General features: G+C 40.5%; 2 pseudogenes across 1 annotated transcript; both read right to left on the bottom strand.

Annotated features, from left to right (window-relative positions):
* Positions 1-496: 496 nt before the first annotated feature.
* LOC148850689 (putative UDP-rhamnose:rhamnosyltransferase 1 pseudogene) lies at positions 497-2,022 on the bottom strand (annotated as a pseudogene).
* A 3,609-nt stretch (positions 2,023-5,631) lies between these two features.
* On the bottom strand, positions 5,632-7,425 carry LOC148850690 (putative UDP-rhamnose:rhamnosyltransferase 1 pseudogene; annotated as a pseudogene). The gene has a single exon (XR_016098663.1). The product of XR_016098663.1 is annotated as a putative UDP-rhamnose:rhamnosyltransferase 1 pseudogene (transcript).
* Positions 7,426-9,283: the final 1,858 nt, after the last annotated feature.

A 9,283-nucleotide genomic window follows, 5' to 3' on the forward strand; every position in this document is an offset into this window, starting at 1 on the left:
CTTGCATTTGGAGGATTGCCATGCTGCAATGTAGGTGTTTCCATAGTAATGGTTCTTCACCGGCAACTGTTATTGGTCGGCTTAATCTCTTCTTCATCTGTTAGTTATTTCAGTGTCTATTTTATAAAAGGGTAAAAATGGTACTTTGAAAAAAAATATGGATCGATTAAACGTTTTTCATTTGGATCAGTCAAGGAAGGGAGGTTTTTGTCAAATTTTTTAAAAGTTAAAAAAAAAAAAAAGTTTTTATTAAAGTGAAACTATAGGGAAGGTTTTTATCATTATCAGAAATTATAAGGGAGGTTTTTGTATTTTACGCTATAAATTATCCGGAGGTGTCCGACCATGATACATACCGGCCGGCAAGACATGACAGAACAAGATTATTCTTTTATTGTTCAACTAAAGTCTAAAAACATGATTCACTCTCTTCCCCAACCACAAAATCAGGCACCTTAGTTCTCCGGGTTGTTATGCAGAGATGCAGTCCAAATTGCATACAAAATCGAACCAACCCAAATCAAATCTAACAATATGCAGTATTTTTTTCCTAAACATATTGATCATCTGGCCATTATTGATGCAGCCCAGATTTCCCTATTTGCCTGGTTTCAATGGCCACGCCTTACGAGTTACGTGACGACGTCTATTCTCTTGCATGTAGCTAATCAAATGATCCACGTACTGATCGTGCAGCTGCTTATTGCCCACCATCTCTGCCATCTTCCTCGCATTGGCCCTCAACTCGGCGCCCTCGTCGCTCACCATCACCAACCTCAGCGACTCGGCCACAGAGCTCCTTGTGAACGACCCACTTCGTTCATCTCTCTGTATCTCTACCCCCAACTTTCTCCATGCTAATAGCCTAGCATTCAACCCTTGGTCTGCCAAGTAGGGCAGTAGAATGAATGCATGCCCGAACTCAAGTGCCTCGATTATCGAACTCCAACCGCAGTGGGTCAAGAATCCACCAACCGATGGGTGTGCTAAGATTCTCTGCTGTGGTGCCCAAACCCTACACACCACCCCTTGACCCTTGGTTCGTTCCTCAAACCCATCTGGTAATAGTCCCCACACTTCCTGGGTCAAGCTGGATGGCTTCCTTAACACCCAGAAGAATGGCAACTCAGAAAGCTCTAGGCCAAGAGCCAACTCCGTCACATCTTCTTGGCTCAGTGTTACCTCACTCCCGAATGCAACATAAACCACCGACCCCCGCCCCTGTTGGTCTAGCCACTTGTCATCCTCACCCATGGCATCTTTCACTGCTGGTGCCGCCGGAGGGAGTAAACCGACCGGAATGACTGGCTTGCGGAAGATCTTTTCCTCGAGGAGACGTAAGCAATCGGATTCGGATTCGAACTCCATACAGCTTCGAATGACCACAATATCGCACCCTAGGACCGCTGATCCAATTCGGTAGGTGTCGGAGACACTTGAAGCATTCCGGTCTAAGCCATCGACCAAAGGATCCTATTGTTCATCTCTTCAACCTATATTTATGGGAGAAGTTTTACACTTTCAAATCAAAATTCCTACCCATGTGTCTAACCAACTCCTTTTATGCAGGCAGTTAAAAAACAATTCAAAACTTGAACAGCCAATTTTAATACTACAGGAAAACATCACAATAAGTCGGGTTATAGTGGACAATAGGACAGTGGGATTGGGAAGGTGTTTGATCTATCTAATAATTGGTTTGGGTTGGTTATATTATCCCTCCACATAGTAGGAACTGATTTGGTTATAAAATTTTATTAAGCAAAAAGAAAACTTAAAAAATCTATGACCTCCATTCTACATGTTATGCTCCACATAACTATGATCATAGAGGCGAAACGCCAATGGGAAAGGGACCCACTTGGGCGGAACGGTGAAGTCTTCCGGCGGGAGCGGTGATGAGGATCTGATGGCGGGAGCGGTGATGAGGGGAGTTGTGCACACGATTGTAGCCCCCAACGAGAAAGCCAAGTTGTTGTTGCAGACACAGGAAAGCAACTTCGCCATCGTTGGCGGTGGTGACCGCCGGAGGTTTAGGGGGATGTTCGATTTTATCTTCCGCACAGTCCAGCTGGGGCCACTGATGCAGCCCTTGTTGTCTCATCTGGTGGTCAAACAGGGGAGTACAGTCAGCTTGGTGGGGAGAGAGGATAGTATGTGAATTAAAAAATATTATAACAACGTATTTCGATGGAATGCTAACGAAGGGGTGTTTGTCTCGCGATCATAGTACAAGGGAGTCTTTGTCCAACCATACGGGTGTTCTATGCTTGATTTCATCAAAACCTATATCTATAAAAAAAAAAAAAAAAGTAAAAAAAAAAGCGAAAATTATAATTTTACCCTTTTTCTATCGAATCTCACGATATCACACGGGCACAAACCAAACATGAAAAAGACAGAACGTTCAATAATATTATTTTTTTCCCTTCCCGTCCTACACGCCAACTCGAGCCAACAATCAATCCGTAGGGATACAAACAATGGATTATGAGGAAATCAGATGGCAGCAGATTCATTGAACTTGTAGATGCGTGAGGGAGAAGTCCTCCACTCCACTCCACTCCTAAATGGCAAACAGTAAGAAGGCAGCGGATTTCTAGTGAGGCTGTCGATGGATTGATTGGATTCTGTCGATTTGATTTATTAAATTGGATTTTGACATTAAAAGTAAAAGAGAAAAAACCAGTTGGGTATCGGATTATTATAACAAAATTGAGATCCAATACCTCGATACTGGCAGTCCTATAGACATCAGACAAGACAAGGGAATAACTTTGGCCCGTTTGGCAAGTTTTCTCGTGCCGTATTCTGTTTGTTTAGAAGCCCTGAAGAAAGATTTTCAGGGCAGTGGTCGTCCATCGTTCGGTTGGTGGTTTGCGTAAGTACAGCTCACATCCCAATATGGATTGTTAGGGTTTTTTTCTTGTTTCTTCTTTTGTGGTTTTGCTAGGTACAGTTCATAACAATTTCATTTTTTTGTCAGTCAAATTGTTTTTTGTTTGTGTTTTATATGGTTTAATGTGAATGCATGCTTATATAGGACACCACTATATAAGGACTCCACCGGGCAGTTCTCCACCAGGGAGTTCGCCACCAAGCAGTTCGTCACCAAGTAGCTCTCCACCAAGCAGTTCGCCTCCAAGTAGCTCTCCACCAAGGAGCTCGCCACCGGGCAGTTCTCCACCACGGAGTTCGCCACCAAGTGGTTCGTCACCAAGTAGCTCTTCACCAGGGAGCTCGCCACCAGGCAGTTCTCCACCAGGGAGTTCGCCACCAAGTAGTTCATCACCAAGGCACGTCACCACCGGGTCAAATAATGAGGTACTTAGCCAAAAAAAAATTATATATCACAAAAAATGGTACGTGACCAGAAACGGTTACATCAGGTTCTCTTAGATTGACCTTACAGTTACAGAGGAGACACACACATACTCTCTCTCTCCTCTTTCTCCTCTCATCTTCACCCATTCTAACATCAGTCCAGCGGACAATAGAATAGGACTATAAAATCTGCTGCATTTGGGTTTTGGAGCATTCGCTATAAAGGAAGAAGAGAGATCGGAGGAGAGAGAGAGAAATGCTGATTTGTTGTTCATGTATGGTGAATTGGGGAAGATGAACAATGTTTTTCTTCCAACTATCTGCAAAGGTAATATAGGTATTGCAATGACAGATTTCAACGAAAAACTAACAAAAATGGGCTTTGTCTCACTCTCATAATACAAGAGAGGGTCTTTATCACAAAACAAAATACAGGGGGTCTTTATCACAGACCCCAAAATACAGGGGGTCCCTAGACAAACTGATACGGTGGTTTTGGAGTATTATTCTTATACAATTTTTTTTTTCATAACTTGAAACTTTTAATAAAATTCGAAGATACGTAAGGTTCTTACTAAAGAATTGTGACACGGCAATTCTTTGCATTGTGACAAAATTTCATTTTTGTAGTTAGCTCTTGATTTTGTTGATCCCCACTTAATTTGCATCAAATCCCAATATCTGCATCCACAGAAATCCTTCAATTCAAATAATGTAAATAATGGAGTTTGGAAAGTCAATTCTTGTCCTGATATAAATTAGGGTAAAATACAAAAACCTCCCTTATAGTTTTTGATAATCATAAAAATCTCTCCTGTAGTTTTACTTTAATAAAAATCACCCCTGAATTTTTAAAAAAATTGATAGAAACTTCCCTTTTGTCACTGACCCAAACAGAAAACGTTTAATAGATTCATATTTTTTTCCAAATGCCCATTTTACCTTTTCTAAAATGGGTACTAAAATAACTAACTAATAACAATTGCCGGTGAAGAACAATTGCCGGATGTTAACTTCCTGGGCATTCCTTCGTCAAATATTAACTTAATGCTAAATACCTTTGAGGGTGGAAGATTCCAAATAACAGTCAAAAGGGAAGAAAACTCACTCATAATAGCTGCAGAACCCGGAAGAGTGATGATATCCTTGGCAATAGTTCTTGAAGCCATATATATCCTTCTGCTCTAATTCAACAAAAATGGTTGCTTCCTTTTCAAGAATTGGATGATAGTCACAAAAGAAAGTATTTCACAAAAAAAAAAAAAAGACCCAAAGAGCAGGGAAAATGGATCCGGCAGTTAAATGAAATCTCGAAAACAAGAGTTTGGGTTGGGATCCCGTAGTTAAATTTATCACGATTCTCAATAGGAACGGAATCTTTGTATTTATCACTAATTCACTATGTCTAGAACTAGGTCATTGAGAAATTGAGAGGATAACAATTCATTGAAGAGTTGTGCTCTAGTCCTATCAACCTTGAGAGACAATGGAGATTATGCTCATATGAACATATAAATGATTTAAAAGGTAATGGAGATTTTGTGTAGTGGGTTTTATTGATCAAGGTCTGAAAATTGGATTGTGTGGTCAAAACCGCCATTAATCTCTCCCTCTGTTTTTTTTTTTTAAGCTGAAGGTTATACCCTCTATTTCGCTATTCCATCATGGGGGTTATAATTTCAAGAACAAGAATTTCATCTTTGCATGCCTGTGTAAAAGGAATCCCAGTTCGAGTTAGACCAAGAAAAGGCGAAAGGCATTGAAAAAAACTCGACGAGCAACTCCAAACCCTCTCTCATAAATAAATAACTCCTCCAAATAAAAGGGTCTCTTCTTCTATTTCGTTCTGGTCCTTTCTATCTGTTCTATTCGTTTTCTTTACATTTTGCAAATAACACAGTCCTGCTTTTGTGAGGGCCTATTCTTGCATTTGGAGGATTGCCATGCTGCAATATAGGTGTTTCCATAGTAATGGTTATTCACCGGCAACTGTTATTGGTCGGCTTAATCCCTTCTTCATCGGTTAGTTATTTCGGTGCCTATTTTATAAAAGGGTAAAAATGGTACTTTGAAAAAAAAATATGGATCAATTAAACGTTTTTCATTTGGATCAGTCAAGGAAGGAAGGTTTTTGTGAATTTTTTAAAAGTTAAAAAAAAAAAAGGAGGTTTTGTATTACCTATTTTATTAAAGTGAAACTATAAGGAAGATTTTTATCATTGTCAGAAATTATAAGGGAAGTTTTGTATTTTACCCTATAAATTATCCGGAGGTGTCTGACCATGTTACATACCGGCCGGCAAGACATGACAGAACAAGATTATTCTTTTATTATTCAACAAAGTCTAAAAACATGATTTACTCTCTTCCCCAACCACAAAATCAGGCACCTTAGTTCTCCTCCGGGTTGTTATGCAGATGCAGTCCAAATTGCATACAAAATCGAACCAACCCAAATCAAATCTAACCATATGCAGTATTTCTTTCCTAAACATATTGATCATCTGGCCATTATTGATGCAGCCCAGATTTCCCTATTTGCCTGGTTTCAATGGCCACGCCTTAAGAGTTACGTGACTACGTCTATTCTCTTGCATGTAGCTAATCAAATGATCCACGTACTGATCGTGCAGCTGCTTATTGCCCACCATCTCTGCCATCTTCCTCGCATTGGCCCTCAACTCGGCGCCCTCGTCGCTCACCATCACCAACCTCAGCGACTCGGCCACAGAGCTCCTTGTGAACGACCCACTTCGTTCATCTCTCTGTATCTCTACCCCCAACTTTCTCCATGCTAATAGCCTAGCATTCAACCCTTGGTCTGCCAAGTAGGGCAGTAGAATGAATGCATGCCCGAACTCAAGTGCCTCGATTATCGAACTCCAACCGCAGTGGGTCAAGAATCCACCAACCGATGGGTGTGCTAAGATTCTCTGCTGTGGTGCCCAACCCCTACATACCACCCCTCGACCCTTGGTTCGTTCCTCAAACCCATCTGGTAATAGTCCCCACACTTCCTGGGTCAAGCTGGATGGCTTCCTTAACACCCAGAAGAATGGCAACTCAGAAAGCTCTAGGCCAAGAGCCAACTCCGTCACATCTTCTTGGCTCAGTGTTACCTCACTCCCGAATGCAACATAAACCACCGACCCCCGCCCCTGTTGGTCTAGCCACTTGTCATCCTCACCCATGGCATCTTTCACTGCTGGTGCCGCCGGAGGGAGTAGACCGACCGGAATGACTGGCTTGCGGAAGATCTTTTCCTCGAGGAGACGTAAGCAATCGGATTCGGATTCGAACTCCATACAGCTTCGAATGACCACAATATCGCACCCTAGGACCGCTGATCCAATTCGGTAGGTGTCGGAGACACCTGAAGCATTCCGGTCTAAGCCATCGACCATTCTAAGGATCTCATAGAGGCGAAACGCCAATGGGAAAGGGACCCACTTGGGCGGAACGGTGAAGTCTTCCGGCTTCGTCCGACAGTCATCATCCCCACCCAACAAAGCATTCGGAGGCCCAAAGAAGGCAAGTGCCGATGCATTGAAGAGACTGAAGAAAGCAGAAGGCAGGCCAAGCTTGGCTGTGATAGGCGACAACCAGTGAGGCGCAAAATCGTGAAGGATCCAGTCTGGGGATGAGCTCTCCAAGAAACGAGTCAAGGGTCCCTCCAACCCATCGAAGGCCTTCTTAAGGTACTGGACGTTGTGGTATGAGAGATCAACAGTTGCCTCTGCGTTCTCCGGCAAACCGTCGGTGGGAGACAAGGGGAGCTCCACCAGATGCACGAGAGATGATAAGCTTGGAGGGATCTTGGGGAGTCTTTGGATGTTTCTGGGTGTGGAAACGAAAGAGACGCGATGACCCCTTTCAGCTAAACGCTTGGAGAGCTCCAAAAACGGCATCATGTGCCCAAAAGCTAACCATGGGAACATCACTACGTGAAGCTCGTTATTGTTAGCCACAGAAGAGAGAGACGCCATGTCCACGGCACAATAGCAGACTCCGGAGAGAGTGTCCGAAGAAGCGAAGTTGAGATCATCTAAATACTGATAAAAAATTGATAAAAAAAAAAATTAACGGTCCCAAGAGATCACCGTGTCTACTCAAATGTGACTCCAAAAGAATTAAAAGATATTTACGTCTTTTTCAAATGCCAGTTGATGTATTGTCACATTTCAATAATTGGAGTACTGAATTGTCTTTTTCTTAAAGTTAGAAAACCCAGGTATCACTCGACCCAAACTACAGGTACTAATTTTGAGTATTTCCCAAAAAAATAAACAAGCATCATGCGAGTGACGCAAGGAAATTACTTGAACGATAGAAACCGGTCAAACGATCAAAGGATCAGAGCATTATTACTATACCGAAAGGAGTGACAAATACCCCGCAACTTTCACTTTACAATAAATAGCCCCTGGAGTTGCGTCATTTACATCAGTAAGGGGTGATTCAAATTCGATTATTTGATCGAAAAATCCATCGTCATATAAAGTTAACTAAATTCAACCAAATAAAAAAGGTAAATCGAATCACGATCAATCCATATTTTTTATTAGATTCAATATTTAAATGAAATAGTAAAAGTTTTTTTTTATGAGACAGGATCTGTTACTCACAAATGGGCGGCTCTTACATACACATCCACCTGAACATCTCATGTGAATAATAATTAATAAGTACGTGAGATGTTTCTAATGCATGTTGGGATGTACATGTGAGGCACCAAAAGCAAATCTGATCTTTTATTTATATATATAAATTTATGATTTATTTAATTTTTCTTAATTTATTATAAAAGGGAGTGGATAATTTTTATAATTTAAGATGAAAAGAGACAAGGAGTTTTTGTAATTTACCCAAAATTAAATGTAATTTACTCAAAAATCCCTTTTTTTAATCCTCAAACTTTAATCCAAAAAAGAGAGAAGATTTTTTTCCAAATTACTACTCGAAAAAAAAAGCATTACAGATCATCTATTCCAATCATACGGGTGTTTTATACTTGATTTCATCAAAACCTATATCTATAAAAAAAAAAAAAAAAGCGAAAATTATAATTTTACCTTTTTTCTATCGAATTCCATGATATCTAAACGCCAACAATCAATCCGTAGGGATAGACAATGGATTATTAAGAAATCATAAGGCAGAAGATTTCATTGAACTTGTAGATGCGTGAGGGAGTCCTCCACTCCACTCCACTCCTAAATGGCAAACAGTAAGAAGGCAGCAGATTTCTAGTGAGGCTGTCGATGGATTGATTGGATTCTGTCGATTTGATTTATTAAATTGGATTTTGACATTAAAAGTAAAAGAGAAAAAATTAGTGTTGGTGTTACTTGATCAAATTGCACATAATTATATTGAAATTGGATTCACTTTAGTTGGGTATCGGATTATTATAACAAAATTGAAATCCAATACCTCGATACTGACAGTCCTATAGACATTAAACAAGACAAGGGAATAACTTTGGCCCGTTTGGCAAGTTTTTTCGTGCCGTATTCTGTTTGTTTAGAAGCCCTGAAGAAAGATTTTCAGGGCAGTGGTCGTCCATCGTTCGGTTGGTGGTTTGCGTAGGTACAGCTCACATCCCAATATGAATTGTTAGGGATTTTTTTCTTGTTTCGTCTTTTGTGGTTTTGCGTAGGTACGGTTCATAACAATTTCATTTTTTTGTTAGTCAAATTGTTTTCTGTTAATGCGTCCTTACATTTTGGTGTGTCATGTATGGATTAACGTGAACACATATGTCCCACTTTGTTGTGCTATGAATAGATTAAAGCGAGTATGGTAGTGTAGTCAATGATTTGATATAGGAATCACTGATTATTTTTCTTTTTCTTTTTCTTATTGCGTTTATATTCATCTGTATTATTCTGACAAAATGAATGTCGATCTATGAGCTTGTGATGCAAGGGGACACTAGTTACTCTTGTGAAAATTGGAC

Source organism: Nelumbo lutea, chromosome 5 (genome assembly GCF_056320005.1).
Source record: "Nelumbo lutea isolate HS-2025 chromosome 5, American lotus-T2T, whole genome shotgun sequence".
Classification (NCBI taxonomy): Eukaryota; Viridiplantae; Streptophyta; class Magnoliopsida; order Proteales; family Nelumbonaceae; genus Nelumbo; species Nelumbo lutea.